Raw genomic sequence first — 18,512 nt, forward strand, 5'->3', positions numbered from 1 at the left:
GAGCCTAGGACACTTGTAAAGTTCATTACTGCTCTGCTTTTTAGAAAGTAAGTTTTTCTCAGCCTGTAGCCTGCCACGAAACATTACACAGGCTCACACTTCCCACTTGGAAAGGGAGATCCACCCTCCACCCAGGAAAATGACAAAGACAAGCTCAGAAAATGTCCCTCCTCTACCCCTCTGAGCCAACCCGATAGACTCAGGACCAGAGCCACCCCTCTGGGTCCCTAGAGTAGACCTCAGTTTGGATCCTTCCTCTATGAGAGGGTCCCAGGCAGGTGTCTTGATGAGTTTATAAAGAGGACCTGGTTTGCTGAAGGGAGCACTCCCTCAGCATAAACCCAGCTGTTAACATATACCCAAACTTGACATAATCCCTAAACATAAACCCAGCACAACATCTTCAGTACAACATCTAGGAACCTGTAGGCTCTGCCTTTTGCTGACCTTCAGTCATGCCTCCCACATCTCCCCCTTCCAGCAGCTGGCCTGATCCTTGCACATGCCTTGCCTTGGTCTGTAGGCATGAGTTTAAAATGTCCAGTAACTCATGCCATGTAGCAGAGCTGCTCCCAATCAGCCTGGTCAGGCTGCCACCCACGCATTGTCAGGTTGGCAAGGGAAGTTAGTTAGGTCCACAGGCTGGGAAATTTCTGGGATCTCAATAAAGATCCCATCTATCTGATCCCGCTCCAGTAGGATGACTCTAGATACAGAGGAGCCCAGACTAGTGCTTGTCAAATAGCTTCTGTATTTATTGGTATTCTGCCAAGAGGAGTAATGAGATCAGAAGAGATTGTTTTAAACAAAGTTAAACAAGACCCTTTGGGCTTCCCAGGTGGCTCCAGTGGGTAAAGAACCCACCTACCAATGCAGGTGATGTAAGAGACACAGGTTCAATCCCTGGGTTGGGAAGATCCCCTGGAGGAGGGTGTGGAAACCCACTCTAGTATTTTTGCCTGGAGAATCCCATGGACAGAGGAGACTGGTGGGCCACAGTCCATGGGGTTGCAGAGTCAGACACAACTGAAGCAACTTAGCATGCATGCATGCAAACAAGACCCTTTACTGCAAGACTTACTATGGTAACAGACTGCAGATACCTAAGCAGTAGCTTATGCTGCACCCCTCAAACCTATTTAGACCAGGACGCTTTTTTCAAAAGCATCACATGGGATTTATGCTCCAAGGAACCCACGTTGGGAAATGTTCCTCTTTTGGGGGAGAGATGAGGTTTGGGTGTGGGGGGAAGGGTCACACTGCTTTCTCTCTCTTCATGCCCACAGTGATGCCATGGCAGTGTTTCATGAACCACAGAAAGAGGAGCAACAAAAAAGCCTCAACTTGGCAGCTCTTGCCAGCTTCTCCTTTTGAAAAAAAAAAAAAAAAAAGTATAAAGAAAAAGAAAAAACACACTCTTCAAAAATTAGAAGGAAAAAAAAAAAATCCTGCACTGGAGATGCTTAAGAGAAAAACCAAGAGCTTGCCTCTATTAACAAAAGAAAAACAATGCTTTGTATAGATGATCTTATCAATTGGACACAGCTAGAGATAAGTCTCGTGTGTGTGTTTTTTTAAAGATGGACAGCTAACGTTTTATGGATTAGAGGTGGTGTTCTCTGTTCTCTTTCTTCTTTCAAATCATTCTAGGGCATCACACACCCTTTCTTAGACGTCGTTCAAATGTGGTCATTCAGACTGCTGGTGTCCCATGGACTTCAAAACCAGGCTGCATTATTCTTCAAGTCAGGATGTCTTCTCTCTCTCCTCCTCCGCCAATTATTATAATCACTGAACACTTCCTGGGCTTGTAAACTGGCTGTTTGTGTTAACAGAGCTGGAGCTGACAGGGGAACTGGGAGATGGTGACAGGAAAGGGCTGCACTCGGCTGGCATCATTAGATGGCTGGGACGCCTCTGCAGCCAATTAAAGCCGATCTTTCATGCCGGAGAGAGACGGATGCCGCTTCTCCAGAAAGGCTGGCAGGCAGTGCTTCCTCACAGGAGTAGGGTGACCGTCTTCAAGGGAAGCGCAGACCCGCGTGTGCGGAGGCCCAGTGGAGGCTGGGAGCCGGCGCTGACCTCTGAGCCACCCTGACCGCTCCTGGCAAGGTGGACAGGACCCATGAGATGGAAACTTCTGGGCACTGGCATCTTTTTACTGGCATACTCGGAGGAGTTTAACGACTCCAAACGTCACTAGTAACAAAGCAGCCTTCTGGAAGAAGCCCCATAACGATGCTTCGCACTCACAGTCATCACTTGGATGACGGCTTCAATGCTCCCTGAGAAGAACTGTCTGCTGAGCGGGCCTGGCTCTCTTGACATATTAAAGATACCTCTTTGCATATGAAAGCAGAGTTCTGGCAAGTTCTGGGGTTGGTCTCTTCCCACTAAACCTCACTCTGCTCTGTGTAACACATCGACAGCTCCTCAGCACTGTGGTCTGCTGACACCCAGGGCCGTGCAGCTGCTCAACTATGGCAAACATTCATTTCCTCCACTGACCCAGACAGCCTAGGGCCTGGGGAGTGTGGTGTCTGTGGTCCTCAAGCTTTGAATCACCAGGCCAGAGGCCACATAAAATGTTGAGTCAGACGCAGGATCACATCCTGCCTCCGTGGCCTCCCTGGCCCTGGATGTGGGGCCAGCAGCTGCCTTCTGAGAAATCTCAAACTACTTACCTGTAAAATGGGCACAGTGATAAACCATTAAAAAGTCAGCTGACACTTACTGTGCATTTCCTATGTGCCAGGAACTTTATATTATCTCCCTTTATCATCATAACAGCCTTGCTCTTTCCATCTCTTGAGGAACAAATGCTCATAAAAATGATGTGCAAATTTTAAAGTGAAAGGTATAATTGTTACTGTTTTCCTACAAAGTGTCTCAACCCTCAAGGAATGAGATAGGAAAACAATGCCAACGACAGTCACTCACATCCCCAAGCCCTCATGATATATACAAGGTACTGATCAATCGGGATATTCACCAGAACCTCCAGAGAATGGGGTTCCCAACAGTCCTGTGGGTTTAAATGAGAAGGAGCCTCTAAGAGGCGAAGAGACCCTGCGGTGAATCATCAGCAGAGCCAAGACTTGAGCCAGCTCCTTCAGGTGCCTGGCCCAACCTCGTACAGTGGAATTGGGGCTCCCGTGGGCACAGGGATGGAGGTGGCCAAGAGTCCTGGCACTTGCTGGGGACCAAGAATCACGCTTAAAGAAGTGCAGAAAATCAGCCCAGCCAGCAGCTCCGGTGAGCCAGAGACCAAACACTCGCCTCTGTCCTGCAGGACTCGAAGGCCCCACGGCTCCTCCTCACTAGGCTTAGGACAGGGCCAAGTCTCAGCCAGAAGCCTTCCTGCAGGATGGTCCTAAGGGCCTGGCTCCAAACCCTGCATGCAGGGCCCTAGCCATGAGTCCCAGGGGAGCCCCAGCACAGAGGATGCAGGGCACAGAACTGGTGGTGCTCAGACCTTGGTTCAAATCCTTGCTCTACGTGGGTGAAGGAGGTTTATCTCCAGTGTTCTTCAGTCTTCCCATCTCTGCATAGGGATGAGAGCAATCATTCTGTCTCAGGGCAGGTGTGAGCCATTGCACGGAAAGTACTTAGCATTACATCTGATAGCATGACTGGGGCTTGACATACAGTGGTTACCGTTTATTACTTGCATTCTTACTGTCAAATGGCTACCAGAACATTGCTGGGCAAAGCTGAATGGCTCAGCAGACCCGAGGTGCCCCCACAGACAAAGAAACAAGACACAGAGAAACACACTCTTCTCCTGTCTGGTGCATATTTCTGGTGCTTTGCGTTTAACCCCTATGGCAGTCCTTTGAGGTAATACCATTATCATCCCCACTTTACAGACGAGAAAACTGAGACACAGAGAGGTTTAGGGACTTGCCCAAGGTCACACAGCTAGTAAGTGTCAGAGCCAGGATTAAAGGCAGGCGGCATGGCTCCAGAGCCCATACTCCTCACCACACTGCCCTGGAAGAAGCCCGAGTGTGGGGTATCGTGTGCAGTGACCTCCCTCACTGCTCTCTCCATCAGCTCAGCCATCACAGCCCACTTTCTTCTGGTCTCTAGGATAGTCAGACTCAGCCTCTGTTCCAAGTTCTGATCAAAGACCTCCCTGGATGCACACACCTCTGGCCCCATCCAACCTGGTGCCAGGCTGCCTCCTGCCCAACGGCCAGGCTGAGTGGCCTACAGGGCCCAGACCTGCCTCCCTCCCAAGTCCCGGCACTGCCCCTCCTCTGCCCCACACTGGGCCCCAGGATGAGAGGCCAGCTCCTCTGGGCGCTGAATGTGCAGCCAGCACCAGCCCAGAGCCCAGAATTGCAGGCACAGTGCCTTATAAGGCCTCCAGGGATGGGAACCCACATCAAAGCAAGGCCTTGGGGAGCGGGCTGGAGTTCAGTTAGGGTTTTTTCCTCTTTGTCTTTGAGACTTCATACTCCTGAGCTTAATATCTTTCCCCACCGCCTGCCCCAGCAGTTCTTTGTCAATCTTTCTATTCTCTAAGAGCTAACAGATGTTGGTGCCACGGGGTTTCAAAGGCAACTCCTGGTGCCCACAGAACACGGCACAACTTACAGATTCCAAGAATGCACGGGGCTGGGGCAAGCCAGGGGAAGAGAAGGGCGGGAGGCAGGACCCAGCCACCCTGTAGCCCTGAGATCCAAGCAGCCTGCCCTGGAGCTGTTCCAGGAAATTCCTGGCGAGCTCCCTCTACCCAGCACACTCCACAGAGGCGGCGTTCCTGCACTCGGGGCGTTTCTGGGGAGCCAGTGCTGAGGCAGGCAGGTCCCTCGGAGAGTAAGCTCTGGCTGTGCAGGGCAGGGATGCTTCACTCCCAGAACCCAGCTGGACATGAGAGTCAGGCACGCACCCACTCCTTGGGAGTTGAGTGATAGCAGATGCCTTACTTAACCCCTCTGGGCCCCTTTTTGCTCCTCTATAAAATGGGGATTTCATTGTCAAAGAGGAGTTAGTAAGAAAATGCAGACCAGATACTTAGGACAGTGTCTGATGCAAATGGGGGAAGGGAACACAAGCGTGAACTTCTCCTTCTGCAGCACCCTATTCCTGCCATGTGCTTGGAACACTCTCACATTTTATCCTTGCAAAACCCTAACACCCAGCGATTCAATGCCTCAGTGTCCATCCTGGTGTGCAACACTCATGCGTGTGCACCAGGAAGACATGTTCAAATTCAGTGAGGTTGAGGGCAAGGCTGTTTCTATTAGCCCACAGTCAGAAACACTCTGGACGCCCAGCAAAGGAAAGAGTACTAGATCTACGTGTGGAAAACCACACAGAGGCTCAAAAGAGCCAGGTAGATCTGCACACACTGACACACAGAACCCATGCCACATGCAAGACACGCAGGGTATGATTCTACTTGTATACTCAAGAAAACACCAAACATACACATGTACCATGAGGTTGCCAACAGGAACACAATACCCACTGTTACTCCCAAGGAGGGGAGGGAGACCAGATGAAGGGAAACAGAAGTCACAAACTTCATCAGAATGGTTCCAGTTTTTAAGGCAAGCATCCTCCTGTGCCACTTGGGTCATTAAAACCCTGTTTTAGCAAAATCACACACAAGAATCTGCTTGACAAGAGAGGGGCCTGAGGCTCAGCCAGGAGACTAAGTGGCTGGTTCAAGGTCACTTAAGAAAAGAAAGTGACAGGGAAGGGCTAGGGCTCTGTGGCCCTGGGCTCCTTGTCTGGAAAATGGGGCAGAAGGCCACCATGATGTGCATGGGGCCTCAAGCACAGGCTTTCTGGGGCTCCAGCCCCCCACCCAGCAGCAGGGAGACCCTTTCTCTTGGGCTTCACTCAGGAATCAAGAGTGAGAAGGCCATCTACTTTCTGAGTTGCAATGTCCCCAATTCCAACATGCACCTCTAACCTTTGTTATTTCTGCCCTCTGAGAGAGTTCTCTGGCTCCCCAAGTGTGCGCTATGCACACGGGCTGGGGAATAGGTACCTGTGCCAGCAGCAGCACTAGAGGGGACTTCTGGGGGCCTGGACTCCAGTGTCAGGGGCTGGGGACCCCCTCCTCCCCAGAGATGAGAGGGAAACAGACACACTCTTTCCAGACCAGATTCCAGCAGAGTACAGCAGACCTCAAGGGGTAGCTTCCCAAGAGAAATGGCACCTCCCCTCAAAAGAGCGAATGGAGGCAGAGCCCTCGGCCACTCCCCTGAGGACACTGCAGCCTCGAGGGGCCACAGGTCACCTGGGGGAGCTCTAGGTCCACCTGCCCTGCATGTGTCCTATGGCTGCAGCGAAGCCAAGTGGAGTTGTCCCCTGGGATCCTGCACACGGGAGCTGGTGGAAAAGACGTCTTCTCTGGTGTCGAGGCTGTGCCTCCTCTCCTCTCCAGCTGCTGGAGAAGATCCACCCAGGAGAGAATGCCCCACCCACACCCCCGGCCACAGGAACAGAGAGAGACCCATGTGGGAGAGGGTGCTCGTCCACCGCCTCAGATCCAGCCACCTCTAACAAGGAGGCCCCCTGAGGGCAGGGATCTGAGTCCATTTTGCTCTAGGACAGGGCTTACTGCACAGCAGATACTCAAATATCTGCTGGATGAATTCTGAGTCAGACTCACTCTCATCAGCCTTTCCTGGGGACCAAATAGCTAAATTGCCACAGAAGCCACTAAACTGCCCTCCTTGTTCACACCAGTTCTTACAACCGAAAACTCTGACCTCCAAAGACCTCAGCACCAAGCCCAGGATTCCCAGCCAAGCTTGGAGGCCAAAGGGAGGAAGCAGCCACAGCTGGCTTCACTGCAATACCTCCAAGAGTGTCCCCAAGTTCTACCCCACTGCGGGAGCCCCGCAAGCTGGGTGGGGGATGGGAAGGTGGGCCCCGAGGGCTGCAGCCTGCAGTGCCAGCCTGCGTGTTGGTCTATGAGGACCAGCACTCCAGGGATGTGTGGCAGTCATTAAAATTCCTCAGATTTCTCCCTGTTTTTAATCTGCTCGAGATGTAATCCCTGGGCCCATGTCTCAGGGACTCCAGCCTGAGCTTGCTTCCTAGACTTGAAGGACTGCTTCTCAGGAAGGTGGATGGTAGGCAGGGGAAGGAAGGGGAGGACTTCTGACCCTTGGGGCCTGACTCTTGGACTACCACATTCCCCCTCCTCTGAGCCCCAGGTCCTAGACCCTACAGGGTACAAATCACCCCCCAAAACAGGTTTGTCCCATCCTGGAGACACAGCCGGCCACAGACAGCAAGAAGCAAGGCCCACATCCTGGGCTGTCAACCTGGCAAGCCGTGGGCACCCTTAAGCCATTGTCCCAACCTCCCCAGGAACTGGGTCCCACCTGAGCCACTGTGAGTACTTAGTACTTTTCTTTAAATTGTCTCTCTCTGTCCTCTTGAAGAAAAAAAAAAGAAAACCTAGAGAAGGAAATGGAAACCCACTGCAGTATGCTTGCCTGGCAAATCCCATGGACAAAGGAACCTGACAGGCTACAGTTCCTGGGGTCACAAGAGACTCGGACATGACTTAGCAACTAAACAACTGTACAGCACGGGGACCTCTACTCAGTGTTTTGTGGTGACTTAGATGGGAAGAAAATCTGAAAAAGAGGGGATATGTGTATATGCAAAGCTGATTCACTCTGCTGTACAGTAGAAATTAAGATAATACCCTAAAGCAACTCTATTTCAATAAAGATTTATTTTAAAAATCCTGAAAGTCTTACCATAAGGAAGATCAATAAAATCATGGGTGTGATATCCTAGTTGAAGCTGAGGTTTAAAAAAAATATGATGCGTATGAAATCAAGATGAAACTGTTAAAATACAAGATGTCCACCACTGACCTCAAATCCCATCCCCCCAGCAGAATGTGGAACACACCCTGGAAAGGACAAGGTTTAAGGAGCCCAAAGTTGAAGTCTCTGCCCGCCGCCTCCACCCTGAGCCATCAGGCTGGTTCTGACAGGAGGAAAGGAGTTGGGGGAGGAAGCGGGGAGGCGGGGAGCAAGGCGAGTACCTGGTGAGGTCAGATGGAAGAAGGTTCTCCTTTGTCAAAGATAAGATGTCCATAGGTGCATGGATTTATCTCTGGGCTTTCTATTTTGTTCCATTGATATATATTTCTGTCTTTGTGCCAGTACCATACTGTCTTGATGACTGTGGCTTTGTAGTAGAGCCTGAAGTCAGGCAGGTTGATTCTTCCAGTTCCATTCTTCTTTCTCAAGGTTGCTTTGGCTATTTGAGGTTTTTTTGTATTTCCATACAAATTGTGAAACTATTTGTTCTAGCTCTGTGAAAAATACCATTGTTAGCTTGATAGGGATTGCATTGAATCTATAGATTGCTTTGGGTAGTATACACATTTTCACTATATTGATTCTTCCAATCCATGAACATGGTATATTTCTCCATCTATTAGTGTCCTCTTTGATTTCTTTCACCAGTATTTTATAGTTTTCTATATATAGGTCTTTAGTTTCTTTAGGTAGATATATTCCTAAGTATTTTATTCTTTTCATTGCAATGGTGAATGGAATTGTTTCCTTAATTTCTCTTTCTCTTTTCTCATTATTAGTGTATAGGAATGCAAGGGATTTCTGTGTGTTGATTTTATATCCTGCAACTTTACTATATTCACTGATTAGCTCTAGTAATTTTTTGGTGGAGTCTTTAGGGTTTTCTATGTAGAGGATCATGTCATCTGCAAACAGTGAAAGTTTTACTTCTTCTTTTCCAATTTGGATTCCTTTTATTTCTTTTTCTGCTCTGATTGCTGTGGCCAAAACTTCCAAAACTATGTTCCTTACCTTTGACAAAGGAGGTAAGACTATACAATGGAGAAAAGACAATCTCTTTAACAAGTGGTGCTGGGAAAACTGGTCAACCACTTGTAAAAGACTGAAACTAGAACACTTTCTAACACCATACACAAAAATAAACTCAAAATGGATTAAAGATCTAAACATAAGACCAGAAACTATAAAACTCCTAGAGGAGAATATAGGCAAAACACTCCCCAACATAAATGTCAGCAGGATCCTCTATGACCCACCTCCCAGAATATTGGAAATAAAAGCAAAAATAAACAAATGGGACCTAATTAAAATTTAAAGCTTCTGCACAACAAAGGAAACTCTAAGTAAGGTGAAAAGACAGCCTTCAGAATGGGAGAAAATAATAGCAAATGAAGCAACTGACAAAGAACTATTCTCAAAAATATACAAGCAACTCCTGCAGCTCAATTCCAGAAAAATAAATGACCCAATCAAAAAATGGGCCAAAGAACTAAACAGACATTTCTCCAAAGACATAGAGGTGGCTAACAAACACATGAAAAGATGCTCAACATCACTCATTATCAGAGAAATGCAAATCAAAACCACAATGAGGTAGCATTTCACACCAGTCAGAATGGCTGCTATCCAAAAGTCTACAAGCAATAAATGCTGGAGAGGGTGTGGAGAAAAGGGAACCCTCTTACACTGTTGGTGAGAATGCAAACTAGTTCAGCCACTATGGAGAACAGTGTGGAGATTCCTTTAAAAACTGGAAATAGAACTACCTTATGACCCAGCAATCCCACTGCTGGGCATACACACCGAGGAAACCAGAATTGAAAGAGACACGTGTACCCCAATGTTCACTGCAGCACTGTTTATAATAGCCAGGACATGGAAGCAACCTAGATGTCCACCAGCAGATGAATGGATAAGATATCTGTGGTACCTATACACATGGAGTATTACTCAGCCATTAAAAATAATACATTTGAATCTGTTCTAATGAGGTGGATGAAACTGGAGCCTATTATACAGAGTGAAGTAAGCCAGAAAGGAAAACACCAATACAGTATACTAACGCATATTGGGCTTCCCTGGTGGCTCAGAGGATAAAGCATCCACCTGCAATGCAGGAGACCTGGGCTCGATCCCTGGGTTGGGAAGATCCCCTAGAGAAGGAAATGGCAACCCACTCCAGTATTCTTGCCTGGAGAATCCCATGGACAGAGGAGCCTGGCGGGCTACAGTCCACGGGGTCGCAAAGAGTCGGACACGACTGAGCGACTTCACTTTCACTTTCACTTTAACACATATATATGGAATTTAGAAAGATGATAACGATAACCCTGTATGCAAGACAGCAAAAGAGACACAGATGTATAGAACAGTCTTTTGGACTCTGTGGGAGAGGGAGAGGGTGGGATGATTTGGGAGAATAGCATTGAAACATGTATAATATCATATAAGAAATGAATCACCAGTCCAGGTTGGATGCAGGATACAGGATGCTTGGGGCTGGTGCACTGGGATGACCCAGAGGGATGGTACGGGGAGGGAGGTGGGAGGGGGGTTCAGGATGGGGAACACATGTATACCCATGGCAGATTCAAGTCAATGTATGGCAAAACCAATACAATATTGTAAAGCAATTAGCCTCCAATTAAAATAAATAAATTTAAATTAAAAAAAAAAAGAAGATTCTCGTGGCCTACGGATCCTCCTTTTCCTGTAACCACAGGCCCTTCCCTCTAGGGCTCACGCTTTTGGAATGTGACTCTGGACATGGAGAACATGGCTGATGCCAACAGAAAATGGCAAAACTTAGCATGACCCAGAATGCGCCCTAACCTCCAGCCTCTGGGATTTCAGGCTCTTCTGAGGAGATGACCCGACGCAAGGCAGATGGTCTAGGGCCGGGTGGGGTGCGGCACTCGCTGCTGCGTGACTGGAATTTTCCTACAAGTCAGTGTTCAAAGAAGTTTCTACAGTGGAAACCAGGATCTGATGGGCTTGTTGGGGCGTGGGAGTAACTGAGGTCATGACTATAAAGGACTCAGTGATCATTGTAACCAGCATCTCTTTGGTAAGGGCTGGCCTGTGCCAGAGCTCTGCTCAGCACATTTGATGCATGGCTAAATGCTCCAAACAGCCCCGTGGGTTGGGCGCTGTTATCACCCCATTTCAGCCGCCAGGAAACTGAGGCTTAAAGAGGGGAAGTGACCATCTGATTTTGACCCTGGCTCCTCTGCTTTTGAGGCTTCCCAGGTGGCGCTAGTGGTAAAGAACCTGCCTGCCAATGTAGGAGACACAAGAGATGTGAGTTAGATACATGAGTTCGGTCCGTGAGTTGGGAAGATCCCCTGGAGAAGGGCATGGCAACCCACTGCAGTATTCTTGCCTGGAGAATCCCACGGACAGAGGAGCCTGGCCGGCTACAGTCCATGGGGTCGCACAGAGTCGGACACGACTGAGGTGACTTCACTTGTCTGTGCCTCAGTTTCCTCATCAGAACATGGAAATAACGGCGCCCATCGGGTGGGGCAGCTGCAGAGAGGCACTAGGAGGGCAGGTGGAAGCGTGCAGCACACACCAGGCAGTCGGCACGTCATCAACACAGCTGTGCCTTCTCTGTCTCTCTGGGCCTCCTCTTTCATTCTCTGCCCTCCCAGCCTCTCTTCCAGACCCGCTGTTTTCGGGACATCATACAGCTGATCAAAGCCGGACCTAGTGAGGCCTCAGCCTACCCCACAAGGCCTTGAGCGGCAGGCCCGGCAGGCTGCCTGCACTCAGCACCTCTTAGCGTTTCTGCCTCTTGCCTGGCCACTGGCCAGTCATGCCACCACCAGCTGACCCTGCCACACGATCCGTGTGCCACACCCCTGGCCTGCCACGTTGCGGACCAGCCATGCCACCAACGTGCCACACTGCTGGCCTGCCACGCCCCTCAGCCAGGTGCTGATAACAGGAGAGGCCAAAGGGGCTGGGGTGCACGTCTGATCACTGAACAGCTGGGGCTGCCGCTGCCAGCAGTTCCTGGCCTTGGGACAGGCCCCAGGTTGGCTGCCAGGGTCCAGCGCGTGTGCCCAGCCGAGCAGGGTGGCAGTGATCCAGGTTGCTTGTGACAGACGCACGGGCGTCTGTGGACCAGAGAACGGGGCCCCCACAGACCACAGGCCACCTCTTTGTGTGGAAAGGATGTGCAGCCCTGCCCAGGGCCAGGACCAGCTCAGTCAGGGGCCCTGAGTGGCCAGGGGACCCGGGGAAGAGTGGTGTTTCTCTCACCCTTGAGAGTAAGAGATTTAGGCTTCTGGCTTCTGGCTAATGTAAATAAACAGATGGAGTACGCTTCTCTTATTTTGAATATCCAAAGACTCCTCATCAGTTTCATGAGAAAACCAGACAACAGTGGTTTGGGCTAGACTCTAGGACCCTTCTACTACACACACACACACACACACACACACACACATACACAGCCCACTATATCTGGCCTTGAAGCTCTTGCAGGAGTCATCTTCCTGCCCCTCTGATGCTAGCTGACATTAGGCCTGCCTTCCTCTCTCCTGATCCCCCTCCCTACCACCCCTAACCCCATAACCCAGCGTTGACACCCTTCCCCCAGCTGGACTGCCTGCCTCGGAGTCTCCAAATCCCACCTGTGCTCTTTTCTCCACTGGGAGAGCCCTCCCCCCTTCATGGCTGGATGAAGTCTTACCCCTGCTCCGCTCTAGTGTGACTGCTGACTCCCAACACCCACCCCTCCACCACCACCAAACTGGAACAGAATCAAGGGTCGCCCCTCTGGGCTCCCAGAGGACGCAGTTCATTCAGGATCATAGCTAGTGCTGTGTCACCTGATCTGTACCTCAGAGTCCACATCTTTAAAATGGGCCTGTGACTCAGGAGTGCCCCAAGAGTCACATATGAGGTGGCCGTGAAAGAAGAGAAGAGTTAAAGATACTGTCTGGGAGTGAGTGCCGTTAGGTGGGCAGGCAGGTGCGGGACAGCCGATCCGTTTTGTTTATAAAGTAGAGTCACATTCTCTGGAATACTTCTGGAAGGACACACAATAGCTATTCTTGGGGAGTTGAGGTGCTGTCCTTCCCACTGTCCAGGTCTGTAGACTGCCTGGGTTCTCTGTTGTCTCTCTTCTTTCTCTTTTTAAAATCAAGAACATGTAGTGTTTTTACACTAAAAAAGAAATTAAACTTTGTTCCATGAAGAAGAATGACACAGCTCCCTGTTTACCCAAAGGTTCCATCAAGCCCCTGGGCTGGCTTCTCAGACCACACTGTCCCAGCCCTGCTCCAGATTTCTTTCCTGTGTCCAACTGGGGCAGCTCCCTCCTTCTTGTTTTCAGGCCAGAAACCCAGGAGTCCTCCTGCCACGTGTCTTCAACCCTTCTGTTCAATCCACAGTGCATCCTGTTGGCTCTGCCTTCAAAAGGTACCCTGAGACCACATCTTCCCTCCCCTGCACGCACCAAACGCTCCAGGCCAGTGCAGCAGGACAATGACAACCCTTTTCTATTCTCCACACCCACCTCCCACCCCATTCTCCAAGGTCCTCCTAACGCCCCACAAAGCCCCACCCAATCTGTTACAACACCTCCCTGCCTTCATCTGTTATTCCTCTGTCACTCTGCCCCAGCCACCCCAGGCCCCTTGCTATTGCTCAAACACTCTTGGCACCACCTCAGGGCCTTTGTCCTTTCTGTTTCCTCTGCCTGGGAATTTTTCTTCAAATATCCTCTCCTCCCACTCCTCCAGGTTTTGGTCGCCTCATCACCTGGGTGAGATCTTCCAAACACCCCTATTTAAACTTGCAGCACCACCTGTACCCCCTCACCCTCTTCCCTGCCTAGCTTTTCTCTGGGGCACTTACCACCCTCTACACACATAGCAGTGCCTGACAGAGGAGGCAGACCATGAACACGTGTTGACGACTAAACACGGCTCTACAATTACTGACTCAGAAAGACATACCCCGCATTTTCGTCAAAGAGAAAAGCAGTTGCCAAAGATCAGACGGAATCCGATTGCATCTGCTAAAATCATCTGCGTGTTTCCAAGCCGAGTAGTCTGAGAGGCCCACGTGGAGGGACCAACGCCACACCAGCATGTTCCCGGAGGTTTGTGCTGGGCACTGGATTCAAGGTCTGCAGTTGTTTGCCATGAATGTGCAGGAGGATTTCTATAGTCAGAAGTAGCAGCCAGGCATTTGGGAGGAAACAAAAGTGGGCACCTGAGCTGGTTCTAGAAGGAATGGCACATGGGAGACTGCCCACAGAGTCTTGGAGCCAGTGGGTGGTGAGGTTTACAACTCTCCAGTGACATGGGACGGAGAAGGCAATGGCACCCCACTCCAGTACTCTTGCCTGGAAAATCCCATGGACGGAGGAGTCTGGTGGGCTGCAGTCCATGGGGTCGCTAAGAGTCAGACATGACTGAGCCACTTCACTTTCACTTTCATGCATTGGAGAAGGAAATGGCAACCCACTCCAGTGTTCTTGCCTGGAGAATCCCCAGGGACGGAGGAGCCTGGTGGGCTGCCGTCTATGCGGTTGCACAGAGTTGGACACGACTGAAGTGACTTAGCAGCAGCAGCAGTGACATGGGGGCTTTTCCAGTCCTCGTGGAAGCCCTGGGCTTCTCGGCACCTCAGACCCCGCTGCTCCCTCCCACAGCTATGCTGAGCTCGCAGACCATAAAAAGACCACTGCTGGAAACCCACTGCTTCTCACTGCCTTTGGCTGTGCACACATAGGAAGTCAGGGGCTGGCAAGACCCCTCTTTGTGGTTCGTGTAATGCAGACAAGGTTTTGATTCCAGAAATGGCACAAGGCCAGCTGAGCATGTGAAACTGGGCTGTCATTGGGAGTGGGGGAGGGTGGCAGCTGCCCCCCTTCCCTTCCCCGAACCCACTGCACACCGAATTCTGCAGTTTCCATTCACAGGCAAGGAAGGAAGGAAGGGAAGAAAGAAGGGAGGGAGAGACAAAAAATAGGTTTTGGGGATCAGGAAGGCAGCCCCTATCTGATCTGGTCAACCACCTACGTTTACGTCACCCCAGAGTGGTCCTCTGGGAAGCCCGTGGAGGTCTGGGAGATGCTGTGTGGTTAGCATCCAAGGTCTGAGGATGTTCTGAAGCCTGGGGGCAAGACAGCATCTCCGCCAGCGACTCCATCCATCACAGCTACACTTTGTTCCATCACAGTCCTTGGGTCTTCTGACTCACCCAACAACCCTGGGAGGTCACCAAGGTCAGTTATCATCCCCTTTTACAGATGAAAAGCCCGAGGCTCTGAAAGGGGAGGAAACAACCTGGTACAGTGGGAGGGCCAGGGCCTCATGGGACCAGCTTCTCAGCGGGACAGGATACCTGGTGTGAGTCCATTGGGCAGTGGAAGCCAGGCGTGTCCCACACGCACACCCAGCCTCCCAGACCACAGGAGCTGGGGCCAGACCGGCACCCTGGTTCAGGAAGGCCCATACCCCTCCAAAGTGTCCCCCCAGAAAAATGCCACACAGACAAAATCGCACGGTGAGCCTTTTCGCAAACTTGAGGTTAAGGACTCTCAGAGTACAGATGGAGAACCCAAGTCCTCAAAAAGCAACAGGATCTGCTCAGAGTCACAGAACTGAAGAGCAGCAGGGCCATGATCAGAACCCAGAGCATCCAAAGCAGGCAACAAAAGATGAGGCCTCACAGGGGCTGAAATAAAAACCAGAGTCTCTCAACCCTACCACAGTGGAGGCCACTGTGGGAGCACTCTGACCAGACTCTCCAGGTGGTCCATGCAGGACCAGTGGTCCCTGCAGTCTGGGGAAGATCCGGGGTTCTGCTGTGGAACTTCTCAAGCCTTTATAGACTGTTCTCATTAGGAACCCCTGAGGTGTCCACAACATGAGGGATTTCCCCATCTTCTCTAGATTCTTAGATGTAGACTCACCCCTCTGTCATTTACCATTTCCGCATCCCCCCAGCCCCCATTCAGCATACAGTCCCTGCCATCAGCCCAAACCAGTGAGGTTTCCTCAGAGAACAATCCCTAGTGCTTTGATGGGAGAGTCAGAGATCCCCAAGTCCGCCCCCTCCACCCTCCACCAGGTGGCCCCAGGCCAGTGATTGCCTGGAGCAGGGGAATGAAAGCCCAGCTTCCATGCCTTCTGTGGGGACTGACTCAGCCACAACTTACAGAGCTACCCACAGGGTCAGGCTAAAACCAAGACTCTGCCTGAAATTGCACCTTGCCTGCTCCTTCCCCCTCTCTCCCCCGCCTCCCCCTCCCCACGCCCACCCCACTGCTGATATGCTCTGGGAGAGCATCCTCCAGAAATCACTGACACACAATCCTTGTCTCAGGCTCTGCTTCTGTTTCTGTGAACCTAAGCTATCTCTCCACTGAACTGCCTAGTAGTTGGAGGAATCCTGATACATTTGGTGAATTCACAGGGAACAGACAGGCTGATTAGTCTCAGACAAAGGCATCATCCCATGGCCAGGCCAGCATGGTCAAGGACCAAGGGTCTTCATGCCAGGGCTTGGACCTAAGTGGCAGGCAGGTGAGCACTGACATTTTTTTGGTAAGATTTTTTTTTTTTAATGTGGACCATTTTTAGAGTCTCTATTGAGCTTGTTACAATATTGTTTCTGTTTTTAGTTTTTGGTTTTTTGGCTGCTGGGCACATGGGAGATTAGCTCCCTGACCGGGGATTGAGCCCATACCCCATGCATTGGAAGGCAAAGTCTCAGCCACCAGACTACAAGAGCAGTCTTGAGAATGGACATTTCCTCCCACCTACCACCCACCTTATCCCGACTTTGAGAAAGCCTCCTCTTCTTTGAGGCCTAATTCAAGTACAGGAAGGCCTCTCTGAGCACCTCAACTGGCGGCCCCACCCCTCCACCAGACTTCCCTCGCTAGTATCCACAGCTCTCAGACTGCCTTCACAGACTGTGTCTTCGGGGGGTGTCCAAGGCTGAAGCAAAGCTCTTGGTCCCTTTCATCACCTCTGCAGTGGGCACCTGTGACTTGGACAACGTCCCCTCTTCCCTCAGCATCCACTCTTCCCTCTTCTGGCAACCATGCAATTTTCCTTAGAAAGCCACCCCTTCACAGGCTTGCCAGATTTTACAAACAAAAACCACAGGACACTGAGTGAAGTCTGAACCTCAGATTCAGTCACTGTTTAGTATAAGCCTATGCCATGCAGTACTTGGGATATACCCATATTTTTAAAGAGGGAGGCCCAGATGGCCTTACTGGTAAAGGGCTTATCTACCAATGCAGAAGACATAAGAGATGCAGGTTTGATCCCTGGGTCTGGAAGATCCCCTGGAGGAGAGCATTGCAACCCACTCCAGTTTTCTTGCCTGGAGAATCCCATGGACAGAGGAGCCTAGCAGGCTACAGTCTGTAGCATTGCATAGATTTTAAATATATACTCTTTATTTGAAATTCAAATTGAACTAGTCACCCTATATTTTATCTAGAAATCTTCCCCTCCACCACTTTCATCCAAGAGGTGTGGACAGGACTGATTTCTCCCCCTAACCAGACAAGGAAGGACACATGTCCCCAGATCTGACCAATGAGAACTCTGTACATCCCTGATCACAGGGATTGGCCAAGTATGGGCACATGGTCCAAGGTCAGTCAGTCAGTTCAGCCGCTCAGTTGTGTCCAACTCTTTGCGACCCCATGAATCGCAGCACACCAGGCCTCCCTGTCCATCACCAACTCCCGGAGTTCACTCAAACTCATGTCCATAGAGTCGGTGATGCCATCCAGCCATCTCATCCTCTGTTGTCCCCTTCTCCTCCTGCCCCCAGTCCCTTCCAGCATCAGAGTCTTTTCCAATGAGTCAGCTCTTCATATGAGGTGGCCAAAGTACTGGAGCTTCAGCTTTAGCATCATTCCTTCCAATGAACACCCAGGACTGATCTCCTTCAGAATGGACTGGTTGGATCTCCTCGCAGTCCAAGGGACTCTCAAGAGTCTTCTCCATCACCACAGTTCAAAAGCATCAATTCTTTGGCACTCAGCCTTCTTCACAGTCCAACTCTCACATGCATACATGACCACTGGAAAAACCATAGCCTTGACTAGACGGATCTTTGTTGGCAAAGGAATGTCTCTGCTTTTGAATATGCTATCGAGGTTGGTCATAACTTTCCTTCCAAGGAGTAAGCGTCTTTTAATTTCTTGGCCCATGGTCAAAGAGATGCAATCCCGAGGACATCTGCTCTCTTTCTGGTGACATTAATGAGATATGAGAGTAGGGATCTAACACTGAGGAAGACATCTTACCTCCTTACAGGGAGAGGCTGTCTAAGGAAAAAGCCATCATGGAGGGAAAGGGAACCAGGAGGTAAAACAAAAGAGAATATGCCGTGACAACACTGTTCATCTGGATCAAACTATGCCTGAAGCTAGAGCTTCTCCTAGACTTTTCAGTTATATGAACAACTAAATTTCCCCTTCTCGCTTAAGCCAGTTTGAGCTTGTTCTCTGTCATGAAAAAGTTCTGCTCAATTCAGCCTCCTCTCACCCCAACCACCCCTGGGACAACAGTGGGCACAGAACCCATCCTCAGAGAGTATTTCAGCTGTATATGTCTGTAACTTTACACCTCACTGTGCAAGGCCGTGTGGGATTATGGGAAAGCCTGGGCTTTCGAGTCAGGCAGGCTGTTCCCATCCCAGGTCTGTCTT

General features: G+C 50.3%; 1 protein-coding gene across 1 annotated transcript in view; it reads right to left on the reverse strand.

Moving 5' to 3' along the window:
* The window catches only part of NKD1 (naked cuticle homolog 1), a 95,495-nt gene that overhangs the window by 32,226 nt on the left and 44,757 nt on the right, over positions 1–18,512 (reverse strand). The gene's annotated exons all lie outside the window — the stretch shown is intronic.

The sequence above is a fragment of the Capra hircus genome, chromosome 18, assembly GCF_001704415.2.
Source record: "Capra hircus breed San Clemente chromosome 18, ASM170441v1, whole genome shotgun sequence".
In the NCBI taxonomy this organism is placed as follows: domain Eukaryota; kingdom Metazoa; phylum Chordata; class Mammalia; order Artiodactyla; family Bovidae; genus Capra; species Capra hircus.